The following is a 15,282-nucleotide window of genomic DNA, read 5'->3' as shown; positions in this document are numbered from 1 at the left end:
TTGCAATGCAATAGGTCTCATATTACTGATAGTTTGAGGTATTGGCATTGCAAATAATAATGCAAAGCCAACAGCTATTACTTTCAGTAATGCGAGACCGAGTGCATTGCAAATGCTTGTGTAGTGAGCCAGGAACCAGCATTGTATGTCTCAGTGCAGTACAGTAAGCTGCTCCTAGAAGTCCCTTGTGAGCATGGCACTAGCACTGCATGTCTAGGTGCAGTACCGCAAATTGCTCCTAGAGGTCCCTAGTGAGCAAGGCACCGGCACTGAATGTCTAGGTGCAGTACCACAAGCTACCCCTAGAGGTCCCTAGTGAGCATCATAAACTACTTAACCGGTTCCATGCTCATGACGGAGCCGCTCCGTCATGAGCCGTGGTTGCGCTGTGCTCGTGACGGAGCGGTTCCGTCATGGCCCTGCCGCCGCGCCTGCGCGGCGCGCTCTATTGAGCGGGCGGGGCCATGACGGAACCGCTCCGTCCTGAGCACAGCGCAACCGCGGCTCGTGACAGAGCGGCTCCGTCACGAGCATGCGAGCGCCGCTCGCCCCACCCCCCCTAGCGCTGCGGCGGAATTGCCGCCGCAGCGAAGGGGTTAAGGGAAAAATACACAACTGCTTTAAATATGAGAAATTATATGTTTAACCCGTTTGCCGCTGCAAACATTCCGCCGTGGTGCGGGCATTCTAAAGGGTGCCGACATGAGCTCGGAACGGGTTAAAGTTGTACAGCCGTGGTGACAATCAATGGACAGGTTGTGGAATAAAAAGCCTTTTTAGGTGCTTACTGATGCACCTGACCAACAAAGAAGAGATTGGCACGGAAGCTGGAATATAAAACCAGGTTATTTAATATTCACTCATGTATGGGACTGCAACAATACATCACCCTCGGGCACTGTATGAGGCTGTACAAGGAGTACAGAAACCAAGGGCCTTTAATATAAACTTTTTTTGCTGTGTCAGCATGAGACCAAGTGGAGGTACTAGCACATACAAGAATAGGTTTTGACTAACCTGGGCATACAAATATGTCTTAGTCGGCAAAGTGGGAGGGGAGTCATTTCTCCTTGCATCAGCAAAAACAGCCTGACAGTCACAGACTAAGACAGAAGCATTCTGGCAGCTACAGATCTTTCTGAGCATGCACAAGGCTCTGGCTCTGCACTGAAGAGGTTAATTATGGTTCATGACTCAAGCGAAATACAAGAGCAGGCAACAGTGAGGACGGGAGAAGCACTTGGCGAGCACATGGCTGACTAGAATGGATGCCACAAAGAAAATGCCTTCAGCTTATGCTAACGATAATTTCTGCAATTTCCACGGACGGGCATTTTAGCATTAGCTGAAGACATCACTATAAAGTAGAGGACACATGAAAATTATCTTCCATGTTAATAACATCAACTGGCTAATTTCTTGATCAGTTACTGATTGGACATTTACTTTTGGCAGATTACGTTTAACTGGTATGCAGGAAGTGCAGGTGTAAATACATAGGGAACAGAGCATTGGACCACATTGAATACACAGGCAGCAGGAACAAAAAATTGCAATAAGTATGCATAAGGCGGATAATATTTTCTAGCCCCAAGCGAAGAAGAGAGTCCATAACCAGCCAGTCCAAGTCCATGTCCCTGAATCAGGGTGGATTTTAGTGGCTATTTTGTGTAGTTTAGAATTGCTTCAAAAACAGAAGGGGCGTGGTCTGGAATGTACACACAGCAGCTGTTCCCAATGATGCGGCATGCTCCTCACATTGAGGGCCATCCAATTTTGAAGCGCCACAATTCTCCCAATTTGTAGTTCTTCGGTGATATTTCCAAGCGGCATAGCTGTCTGGTTAGTTACAACCTCCACATCATGTGTCAAGCACCTGATTTTTCTGCTGTTCAAGGCGGCGCCAACAAAGAAGAATAGCCCCAAATTGAAGTCAACAAGTGCTGTAGTGCAGTATCAGTTTGATCCACCTCATCATGATCTATTGTCCTCCTATATCTGTTCTTAGAAATGTCATTATACAGTTTATAGTCTTTATGGTAGGATGCAGGAGCCAAAAACACAGGTGGTAAAAAAAAGAAAACATAGCAGCTACCTGACCACCCAATAGGTAGGTGGTAATACCCTTTAATTCCACAGATGAAATAGGTATTGTGAGATGACAGTAAGCTACTATTATTTAGTCCAGTAATGTTTAGTGGTAACACTTTTCCCCACAGGAATTCTACCAATACTGCTCACACATAAATCTGCTTGAGCTCTAGTAACAGCTATAACAGGAGGTCAATTTCCTTTAATTGTTCGAGTGTTTGAGAAAACATAACTTGCGGTGGAGTTTCCTCGGCAATCCATTTCCCATACAGCTCCTTTAGCCTGTGGATCTCTTTCCTCATCAGGAAAACCCACCTTGTTGAGCTGAAGATTTAGTCTTCCTTCATCAGCACCAGTAATGTTAGCAAATTCAGAAGCCCATAACAAGGCACACCAAGCTTTTACAAGACCCATTGTGTGTAAATGGCAGAGGAATGAAAGGTGTTCCTCCCTTTTTCTGATGATCTGGCATCATTCCACACACCCAACAGTTGGTGACATTCGTAGCATTATGGTAGTAGTGCAACATTTGCATAAACGTGTTATTATGATAGGATTGTCTGTGCTTCTGCTCATAAGGAAGAGTATAATAATGGTGCTCAATGGGGACAGGAGTAGTGACAGTCAACACATTTTGAGCAGGAGTTACTCTATTACCCATGTTATCGTAGCTAATGATAACAATAGAAGTAAGCACGACAATAAACATGGCCTTTCTGTCACAAACTTTCACAGCAGTCAATGTATTCTCCATAGGAATGTTTATCTTGACCCTGAACAACAATGCAGATGGAGCTCTAAAGCCTGGGCATCCATTGGTTTCTACACTGAGAGTTAAGACGGGTGTCACTAAGAAAAAGATCCCTCCCTCTTCTGCTCAGCCTTTCACTAACCCAGGACGGTTGCTCAACCAGTCTTTTTCAGCAATGCGGTTTCTCTCCGGGATCGCAGCTGAATCGTGTGGTCCGGGTAGACTCCCTCAGGTTTTGTAGGTGACGCAGCTTGGCCTCTCTCTGTGTCCAGAATGTCGCGATGATCCTCCAGTGTAGCAGGTTCCACCAAGGCGGACGGCACCTTCTTGCAGTGGGTGGAGTGGCTCCAATTCTTCCGATTAGTCACTCGGACTGCAGTTCTGGTTGCCAAGAGCACCTGCTCAGTTCCGCGCCATCTGGGTTCCAGGCTACTCGACCGCTGGAACACTTTGATCATCACCTGATCGCCGGGCCGTAGATCATGACCATCACCTTGCGACCTGTCAGGAAGTGCTTCTCGAACTTGTTGATGAATAGAAAGGAAGCTGTCAGTCAACTGAGTCAAGTAGTCACTCATTAGCACATGAGGTACATCATGTATAGGGCGTGGCTTAGGATTTCCCCAAATATTCATTGGCCTCCTAAATACCACCTCATACGGTGTGCGGCCAGATCGTGTATGTGGCACAGATCTAATAGATAGCAATGTCAAAGGCAGTGCATCAGGCCATTTCAGAGATGTGGAAGCCTGTATTTTAGCTAACTTAAGGTTAAGAGTAGAATTGCTTCGTTCCACTATCCCTGCTGATTGTGGGTGAAAAGCAGCATGGAACTTCTGCTTAATTCCGAATCCTTTCAAGACATACTCAAACACTTGCCCAATGAAATGAGGTCCGTTGTCACTCCACAGGACTCGACAAACGCCAGATCTGGGGAAGAACTCATTTAGGAGCACCGTTACTGTAGTACAAGCTGCATTATCTTTCGTAGCGTATGCCTCCATCCATTTACTAAAAGCACAGACAACCACTAAGACATACTTCAGATTATTAAAGTGTTCTAGCTGGATGTAATCCATTTGCAGAACCTCAAAAGGTGCAGTTGGTGTGGCAAACCCTCCTGTTGGAATTTGTGTTCCCTTTTCAGGATTATACTGGAGACAAATCAGACAAGACTGGACTAACTTTTTAGCTGTGCTGGCAATATCTGGATGATCCCAAACCTGCATAAGTAGCTTTGCTATTGAGGATGCTCTAACATGTGCCGACCCATGTGCCATGTGAACCATAGGATGTAAACTTAGTCATGTCTTTATTCCTCCAACAGCCCTCATCATCCAATGTTCCCTCCTTAGACCATTTTTCTAATTCTTCAGCAGAGGCAGATCGCTGCGTGTCCAACACCTCTTGCCTGGCATCATGCCAACGTTCAGCCTGTGACTTAACCACATGCATAGATGTAGTGCTTCGCTGCATTGCAGTCTCACAGGCTGTGTGATCTGCAAAGGCATTGCCCTGTCCTATTTTATCAGTCACTTTCTTTTGTGTGCTACACTTAACAATCGCTATTTTCCTACGATATGGCAAAGCAGTCAAGAGATTATGCCCTAGTTCTCCATGCACTATTTGTGTCCCGTGTGATGTAAGGAAACCTCTTTCCTTCCACAGTAGCCCATAATCGTGAACTACCTCAAAGGCATATCCACTGTCAGTATAGATATTAACAGACAAATCAGTGCTAAGCTCACTTGCTCTTGTAAGTGCTATCAGCTCAGCTGCCTGAGCTGACTTCTATGGAATGCGAGCTGTCTCAACTACAGTTTGAAGTGTTGTAATTGCATAAGCAGCAGATGCCTGAAAACCCTTCACTGGCTACCAATAAAGGAAAGGATCTCCTTTAAAGCATTATGCACTGCTCATAACACTCTTAGGGGCACAGGCCCCTGCATCATTCAGTCTCTGATCACTGCTATCTACCTAAGAAATTTCTACGCTCTGAGAATTTAAATATAGCCTGCATTCCTAAAATAAATAGGCAGCGGAACAGAGGCCGCTAGACTATGGAACTCCTTCCCTCCCAACCTCCGCTTGAAACTTCCCACCTCTCTTTCTGGAAGGGTCTTAAAACATGGCTATTCCAGAATAGTAATTGCTAGCTTGCTCTTTTCAGCCTGAACTGCCTCTAGCGCTGGGATGCCTCAGGGTAGCCATGCGCTTTATAAATGCTATTTAATAATAATAATAATGTTGTGCCATCAGGCAATTTCAAGCAAGACCCGTCAACCCACAATTCCCCATCAACACTAGAAAGGGGCGTATCTTGTAGGTCAACACGACCCTTTGCTGGCTCTTCAGTAAGAAATATACAATTATGTGATTCTTGTGGCTGAGGCTGAGTAGCTGGAAATGGCAATAATGTAGCAGGGTTTAGAGTCGAACATCTTTTCAATGTGATATGAGGGGCCAGAAGTGTCAATTCATAACCTGTCAAGCGAGCACTAGTTAAGTGTTGTGTTTTCGTTTGGTTCAAAAGGGCGTCAACTGCATGGGGCACTAACAAAAGCAATCTGTGAGACAACACTGTTCCTTCACTCTGATGTATGGACACAGCTGTCGCCTCTACCGAGCATCCAGACAACGCATGAGCAACTGGATCAAGGACAGCTGAAAAATAGGCACAAGGACGCTGCTTATCACTGTGTGTCTGGGTTAGAACCGAGAGAGCGCAACCGTCCCACTCGTGTACATAGAGTGTGAAGGCCTTAGTGTAGTCTGGAGTTCCTAATACTGGTGCAGAGCAAAGAGCTTGATGTAACTGGTGAAAAGCATTCTGACATTCAGTAGTCCATGGGAGGGGCATCGGGGTGTCTTTAGTCAAAAGGTCCAACAAGGGTTTAACGATGTAAGAAAAGCTAGGGATCCACGGCCTACAGAAAGAAGCAAGGCCAATCAGTGCACGAACATTTTTCTAAGTACAGGGCACAGGCATACCTAAAATAGCTTGGATGCGATCTGGTGTGAGTGCAAATTCCTCCTTAGACAGGATGTGACCTAAGTAGGTAACCTGCTGTCTACAATACTGCAATTTCTTTTGAGAAACCTTGTGATGATAGGAAGCAAGAAATTAAAGCAATAACAGTGTTCATTCTTCACACTGTTCAGGGGTACCAGCTGCGAACACAGTCTGGACCAAATATGGTCTCATAACCTTTCACTCTCACCTCCCTCCATTACGCCCTGCATTCGGTCCGACCATTTTCTAATACAGTTCACAATCACTATCAGTGGGCACACCAAACCACCACCCCAGGCGGGTGGAGAAACTAGAAAATGGAAAGCCATTAACACAACAGCCTTCCTAGACACATTGGCATCTACGCTGCCTACAATCTAAGGGTGTAGATTTTATGGAGGAGAGGATCTCACAAGGGCTCTCAAAGGCCACTGACACCCACGTGCCCCTAGTGAAATTCTCTCACACACGGAGCATGGACGCCCATAAGTGGTTCACGTCAGACCTAAAGAACCTAAAACTCGAGGTGCGCCAGAAAGAAAGAAAGTGGAGAGCAAAATATCAGCCACAAGACAAGGAAGAATTTATATCTGCTTGCAGAAATTATCAAAAGATTATTTTAAAAAGCAAAACAGATTACTTCTCAGCAAAAATCCTAAATTCCTAGAACAAATTTTATAGACAAGATTGTTACTATAAAAAAGAGTATCCAAAACCCGCTTTGTCAGGATCCTGTAGACGATATCTATCATAACCCTTTCACACTGGATGCCCTTCCCCTTATGCCCCAAATAGAGAAATTCAGAGGAAGTCCAACTCCCTAACAGCTGCATTTAGAATCTAGCAGAAATCGCTGAGCAACCTCACATATGGGCCGTTTTTAAAGATTATAGGGGCAAGATTACTACCAACAATCACATACGGCAGTGAGTCAGTAATGGGAAGGGATACGGAAACAATAAATAATGCTGTATCTAAAACATATAAATTACTATTTCATCTCCCAATAAATGCCTCGCCAGCCCAAATTAGACTTGAGTTTGGCCTAACTAACCAATATTATACTAACCAATATTATGCGAGGAAGGGACATTTTATCAAAACCTGGAACCGGATTAAAAACAATCAAGATAACCAAATTTCCCAGCTATTATGGAAGGAGATAAGTATAAATACAAAGGCAGCAGCATGGAACTTTCTTAAAGAAGCTATAGAAGAGTTTGCAGTAACCTCAATTTGGAATAATACCATAACTAATGCTTCCTTCAAGAAAATAATTAATAGAACGACTAACCAACTATCAATTGTAAATGATAAAGATAGTCTGACAAAAAGAAAACATGCCTGGACAATAATAAATGGATATAAAACAAAGAAGGTTCAAGACTATTTGGAAACACCGTGGTCAGGAAACAACAAACAAATCCTTCTCAAAGCAAGATTTGAAATCCTTCCAGGAACTTGTCACCTCCCGCCTTGGAAAATCTCTGAAAGGAGTTCATTATGTAGACTATGTAACAGTGGAGAGGAGAATATTTTCCACTTGCTCTGTATTTGTCCGGGACTCCAAAGTGAAAGGATAAAACTACTTAAAGTCCCTTTTAATGTACGTGGAATACGGACATGTAGGCAAGCCCTGAAATGCTGTCTTCAATCAAATGATATAGGCATAAATGCTACCTTTGTAAAGTTTTTATTAATGGCAAAAACAAAAGTAGCAGACTAAGTCTTAAATGAAATATACTAAGGATCTTTAATGAATTTCATGATGAAAGTTCTTTTATTGGTTTTTTATACTAAAAATATTTTTTGTAATTGTATATTGTAAGATTTTAAATAATCAAACAATAAAGTACAGTACACAGTACCCTTCCCCTTATTGATGCCAAAACATTCTCAGAACTTCTTTCCCGGGTCAAAACTGGTTCACCCAATGATACATGCCCACCTCACTTCTTTAAGGAGGTTTGCTCAGCCATCCCACTAGGCATCCTCCCATTTTTAAATGAATCACTCTCACAAGGTAAGGTTCCCGGCAACTTTAAGAACGCCACGGTGATCCCACAAGTGAAAAAACCTGGAGCAGACCCCGTGGACCCGGCCAATTATAGGCCCATCTCCCTTCTTCCCTTCCTGTCCAAACTCCTTGAGGCTCACGTATCTAGATGTCTGTCCAACTTCATTGAAAATTCTGAATACTTGGAGCCAAATCAGGCAGAATTTCGGCCATCTCACTCCCCAGAAACGGTGATTCTGGCAGTTCAGGACACCTTAAGATCTAATGCGTACAAGGGCATCCACCAGGCCCTTGTACTTCTCGATTTGTCGGCCGCGTTCGACACGGTTGATTATAACATACTGATGAACCGTGTCGAGCAGGCCGGCCTCAGGGGTCCCGTCCTGAACTGGATAGCCTTCTTTATCACGAATCGCACACAATCCGTGAGATTGGGTACATTTACAGCACCCAGGACTCCATCTACCTGCGGGGTGCCTCAAGGTTCATCTCTATCACCTTTATTATTTAACCTATACCTTTGTCCGCTGTTACATTCCTTACTAAACTACAAAATTACTATTTTTAACTACGCTGATGACCTCCAGCTAATTATTCCTCTAAACACGACGGACTCGGTCGCCGAATTTCAGGCAACCATGTTGCATATACAGAGATGGATGAACCTCAACCATCTTAAACTCAACCCGGGCAAGACAGAATTGGTCTTACCCGGGAAAAGTGAATTGAGTTGGGGTCGACATTTCTGGCCACCTGACATAGGATCTCCTCCTACTAAGACCCATTCGGTTAAAAGCTTAGGGATCACGCTTAGCGCAGATTTTTCACTAAAAGGACAGGTAGGAGCTGTTGTATCTTCCAGCTTCTTCCAACTTAGAAAAATCAGAAAAATTGCTCACCTTTTAACACACTCAGCACTTATCCAAGTAGTTATAGCCCTTGTACTCTCCCGTCTGGACTTTTTGAATGGCCTCTACCTTGGCCTTCCAGTAGGTTTGCTAAAACGCCTCCAGATTGTCCAGAACCAGGCGGCCAGACTTATCTGGAAACAACCCAAGTGGCAATCAATCAGAGCGGGGTTGGAAAAACTCCACTGATTGCCTGTGGCTCAAAGGATCGCCTTTAAAGTGGGCTATATTACTTACAAGTAATAACAACTCTCCCAGTCAGTTACTTCGACTGCCTCCAACTTTAGATCTTGTATGGAGGCAGTCGGTCAATGGATGATCTACAATTCGTTGAAACTAAATGGGGAGAAGACTGAGGTGATGGTGTTTGGAGGAAAGGAGGAGGTTTGGTCAGCCGGTTGGTGGCCAGACTCATTGGGAGCTTGTCTTGTTCCTGCTTCTTCTGCCAAAAACCTTGGGGTCGTGATCGATCCCACCCTCAGTATGTGTCAACAGGTTAATAGAACTGTATCTACCTGTTGGGGTATTATTTGCATACTGAGGAAGATTAGGCACTATCTTTCACAGCAGGCAAGGAAACAACTTGCTGTTGCCCTTGTTGGTTCTCGGCTGGACTACTGCAAGCGCTGTATGCGGGACTGAATAAAAGTCTGCTGCAGCGCTTGCAGGTGGTCCAGAATGCAGCGGCTAGGTTTGTTCTGGATTTACCCGGCGCACTTCGGCTACCTCAGCCAGAAAATTGCTTCACTGGCTTCCTATAGAGGATCGTATTCTTTTTAAGACCATGTGCATGATCTACAGGGCCTTAGCAAAAAGTAGCCCTACTGGAATTGGATCCATTCTGTCTCGTTACAGCCCTGGTAGGAACCTACGTTCCTCTAACAGACTCCTTCTTTCAGTCCCTCGTATTCGGAGAACCAGATGGGGTGGTAAAGCTTTTTCCAATCTGGCACCTAAGTGGTGGAACGCCCTTCCATTGGAACTTAGGTCCCTTCCCACCCTTCAGTTATTTAGAAATGCTCTGAAAACCCGTCTCTTTGTGCGGACATACCTGTAGTTGTGCTTTGCCTTTTTGATCTGTTTTGGTAGGCGCCTTGATACCTTCGGGTTTTAGTCGCGCAATACAAATTGCTTTCAATTCAATTCAATTCAAGGCATTGCATGACAACGGCCTCAAATTCATCAGAAATCTGGTCACCAACTATAAACCTCCGCGCAACCTACGATCTACTCACCTTGGCCTAGCAACCATTCCTCTATTTAGGAAGAAACCTCAAGGAGGTAGCTGCTTTTACTATCTGGCGGCCACATTCTGGAACTCCTTTCCGCCATCCATTAGACACTGTCATGATCTTCTGACATTTAGGAGGTCCCTGAAAACGTGGCTATTCAAGCAGGCCTACGCTTAGAGTTCAGTGCTCTGTGTCCCTTACAAATAGCGCCATGAAACCTACGGGTGTACGCGCGCTCTAGAAATAGATATTAACATAACATAACATAACAAGATGTCATAGACATTAAATACGAGCCACTCCTTTCGGTACAGGGAAGGAATCAAGCTGTCTTTTTAATGCCTGGCTATAAATGCTAGGACTCTCTGTGTACCCTTGTGGAGCTGCACAAAATCTGAAAGATCGATTATTCAAAGTGAAGCCTAACAAGTAATGGCTGTCAGGATGAATAGGTATCGAGAAGAAAGCATTCTTCAAATCGATGACACTGAATGCAGTTGTAGTAGGAGGAACCATAGTAAGAAGTGTCGAAATGTCAGAGACAACCGGCGATTGGGGTACTACGATCTTATTAACTTCGCGCAGGTCAATGATGAATCTATATTATAGGGGACTTCTTCCAAAACCCCACTCCAATCAATTTCTGCACAATGTCTACCAATGCTTCTTCACCTTCTCAAGAGATTTTATTTTGGGGTAATCAAGGCAATGAAGCACCTTCTTTTACTTGAATGTGCACTGGAGGGATAACCATTTGTCCCACATCGGTATCGGATGCAGCCCACAAAGTGCTAGGTAACGATGCCAGAGCAACATCCTCTTTAAGGAGACAAGACCTCTCAACCATGGGATAGTTGTCATTTAAAATAACTCGCACACCTTCTGGGAAACAGCGTATTGTAGCATGAAAATGTTTAAGCATATCGATACCCACTATGTTATCCGGTGTGCTAGGGGAAAGCAGAAATGGACATGTTGCGGTGAATTTATCAAGACTGAATGCAAGTGGCTGTGACAGTCGGCTAAGGGAAGGTGTCCCATTGAATCCTATCAATGTTATCATTGCGCCAGACAGGGGAGCCCTAGGAACCAATTCTTCAGACCGAGCCCTACGAGTAGCTCCTGTATCGACCAGAAAGTGATCAGGAGAACCCAAGACGTTTGCATCGACATAGGGACCCCTCTGATCTACTGGGACTTCAACCGGTTCCTTACCCCATCTTAGGCATTCCTATGCATAATCTGAATCCTTAGGGCCATCAGCCAAATAATAAGACATTTGGTATTGGTTTTGTCTGTCAAAAGTATTAAAAGAAGTAGGATTAGCTCCAGCTGGCTCATTTCTGATAGGATGCCTCCCCTATTTCCTATATTCCCTGGGCAGCTTCTCATACTCCCTCTACCTCACTGATACTGATGGGCTTGCAAAAGGGGTACCCTGAACGCCAATGTCCAAACTCCTTACAATACGCACATTGATCAGAGGACAAAGTTGTTTGAGAGAAAGGGGTTACACCAGGACACTACATCGCACGTCTAACTCTCGCGTTACCTCTAAATTGTGGACCATAGACTTGAGCCAACATAACTTTTGTTTTCAAATCCTTAACCTTTTTATCCTCCTTGCCTTTTGCTTCCAATTCTTGACGCTCATAAGCCTGGGCCGTAGTCAAAAGGGAGACTGAGGAAGACGTAGTCCATGAACTCTCACTGGACTTTAGGCGACTAGCTATTTCTGGCAACATGTTTGCGACAAATTTGTCGACGAACAGATCCTCACCCGTGTCATCTGTCAATGACTGCCCACTAAAGTCATGGAATGTCTCTTAAATTGTGTAAAGAAATCAGAAACTAACTCATCCGCTTTCTGCTTACAAGACGCTAACGTAGTCCAATCTATTTTCTTAGAGGTATAAGAGTTTTCAACTTAGTTACAATAGCTATGGTAAGATCTAATATCACCTGTTGTGGTTTCTGCGCAGTCTGCCTAGCAGCATCTATTCCCTGTAAATTCACCCAAGTATCACCATAAGCTACATTATCATCTATTTTTCGAAATGATCTCCACATATCGGGGGGTAAAATAAGTCCAAAGAACATATTAATATCAGTCAATGTCATAGTACAAGAACTAATAGCTCCTTCTACCTCTTCATAAAAAGTAGCTGGATTATTACACGGATCAGGCAAAGCAGCTTTAAGAGCCATAACATCTGCTCTACTCTAAGGGGTATAGACCCAATTATAAATAAAATATCTTTTTGCATTATCTAAAGTTTTATAGTCACCTGTTCTTGCACACTTTAGAGGAACATAAAAAGGCACAGCTACACACATCTGTTGTATAGTGACTACAGGATTCTTAGTTTCTGTTTCTGTCCCTACAACTCCTTCTTGGTATACTAGGATCTGAACCGTTTGCTCGGCTACATTTCGCAGCTGCCTTTTTCTCCTCTCGTAATCGAAATACCTCAGCGCGCAACTTAACAACTTGCCTAATTAGATCAGACACTTGTGAAGGAAGAAAGGTGCAATCATATAACTTTTATAATCAGCATTTATATCAGCAGGATCTAGAGTATCAGAATATTTTCTATATCTAGCTACTTTCTCACAAGTAAATGTTTCTGAAAAATATACCTGCTCTAGATCTGACCATTGTTGAATCGTTGCAAGAATCTCTACAACGGAGTCATAGCCATAAGCTGCCTTACGGGCAGCAGATCTAAGAGTGGCCTTTCGGTCAGTGGTCAAAGTAGAGCGAGTTGCCCTCCCGTCTAATTTATCCTTATCTTTCTTGTCTGCAGACAATTGCTCCTCATCGGAAAGTTCAGTCACAGGAGCACTAGGGAATTTATGCGGGGGTCTATCTAACAAAATAGAATTATCTTGTGGTTTATTAAGCAGGGGATAAAGGGGGCGCCGAAAAGGGTACTGGCCAGTTACCTCTAAATGACGCCCCATTTCTTCTTTCTCTTTAATCTCCCTCATCTCTTTATTTTTCAATTCCAAGGCCTTCTGAAAAATTGTCTTGCGCTGTTCTTTTTCTGCTATAGCTTCTTCTCTATTCACTCTCTCATTCACCTTTTTCACCCACATTTGTACACATACATAGTCTGGCAGCTTTTCTTCTTTACCAAACGCTGCTCGACATACTGAATCTTTTAAAGGTCAAACGTCCCATTTACTGGGCATCGTAGTTCAGGTTCCCTTTTAGTGTATTTGTTCCACAATGTACTATACATTATGGAAGAAATACCGTATTTAATGTACATGAATCTATTAGGCGTTCCCTCTAGGGGAGCTGGCTGCGTACTTTCTAAATCCATACTTATAAATGCTATTTAATAATAATAATAATAATATTGGTACCTCCAAGACAGCAACACATTCTATGAAGTGCGCTAAGAGCAGGCATGCCAAAAATATTACAATGCGATATAATATTATATTCAAAACTTATTTATCCTAAGAATTATCCAAAAGTAAAGAAAAATCTCCTCATTACCTGCCTTTATTTGCTGCAGCAAACAAACAAACAAACCAAATCTTGTCCAAGTTATTTCAAAACAAAAGTCGCTACAATGACCTTACCAAACAAAAGTCTCCCACCTCCACCTGCCAAGCTCTGTGTAACTTAACAGTAGTTTTTGAAATACTCACGCCGAAGATCTTAGTCTGGACCGGAAATCACCTAGAGGGTCAGATCGGGAAAACCTGAGAAACACGTCGGTCTGCAAAGACAAAGGGTCTCCTCATGCAGGGTACCTCCTCAGTGGATTCCTGCCTTCCGTCACGATCGCACTCTCGGATGGTCGCGTCTCCGATGAGTCCCTATTTGGGCGCCAATTTGTGGAATAAATAGCCTTTTTAGGGGCTCACTGATGCACCAGTCCTTAAAATAACAAAGAAGAAATTGGCACGGAAGCTGGAATATAAAAACAGGGTATTTAATTTTCACTCATGAGTGGGACTGCATCCATACATCACCCTCGGGCACTGTATGAGGCAGTACAAGGATTACAGAAACCAGGGGCCTTTTTATATACATTTGTTGCTGTTGTATATAGCATTTTAGGACCCTAGTGTAATTTTCCCTATTCATGCACTTATATAGGTATAAATCACCATGTCCTTTTATAGGCATAGGAATCATAACCATATGTAGACATAGCTCATGCAGTCCAAATACGGCATGGCTACCTACTTCCACTAGTTTCGAAAATCTACATCGGTTTCTTTGAAAACTCAGCAACAGCAGTTTGGGACTTCCCCTTGCTTGTATATTGATTTGTCCAAGAACTGAAACTATTTGATTACGTTATTATGTCCAACTTTACGTCAAACTAAGCACCTTCAAGGTATAAATATGCCCACACTTGCCCAAGCAAACCTACGGTGGTTTGGAGCAGTTCGACTATCTACTTGCCCGATGCGCCCTGCTACTGCAAGTGCCGAAGGAAGCTGACCCTCCAGCAGACGCACTGAGAGAGACGCTGTCTTTTCTCCTGCTGAGAAATCCAGCTCAAGTGTTTCCAAGCTACCCTTGCGGGTTGTTGGGAAATCGAGTCCTGAGCCTGACCTTCTTCATTCCAAATCAAGGTACGGAGCTGATTAGTCCCTAAGAGAAATCTTGGACAGATTCTTGGCAAAATAATACTACATTTATGCTACACCTCAATTACTTCTTCCTTCGTACTAAGCTTAGGTTAGGTTCATCGAGATAGGCGTACTTTAGAAGCACCTGTTGAGTACTTTTAGCCTCTGTTATTTATGTCTGTATTTATCTATGGTTTAGGAACCATACAATGCTCTTACAGTATTATGTTATTCTACTCTTTTTACTGTATGCATTATATTTTGCAACCAGTCTTACGATTGTAGTAGTTCATTTCTTAAGCTTGAGAAAGAAGACTGTTGAATAAATCCTTTTATTGAAAACGCCCGTCTATCTATTTCTCTGCACCTCTGGTGAAACGAAGCATGCATGATTGACTGAGTGAAATATCTATCTATTGGTTCCACGACTCTGAAGATCAGTTTTATCTTGGGGAAACAAAGTTGTCATGTTTATGCGGTTCATAATCAACTGGTAGGGAGGAGGAATAAGAGTCCATTCTATTCCCCAAGTCAATATATCAAGCAATCAAATATAAGAATGGACACTTGTAACTACGTAGGTCGGATTGAATCACCCTCATAAACGCTATGTTTTTTGTGCGGTGTATATCGGTTCTCCGTCCCACATAGACGTTATGGCATAGTCATTG

Source organism: Lissotriton vulgaris, chromosome 4_1 (genome assembly GCF_964263255.1).
Source record: "Lissotriton vulgaris chromosome 4_1, aLisVul1.2, whole genome shotgun sequence".
Lineage (NCBI taxonomy): Eukaryota > Metazoa > Chordata > Amphibia > Caudata > Salamandridae > Lissotriton > Lissotriton vulgaris.
This window is presented reverse-complemented; position numbering follows the sequence as displayed.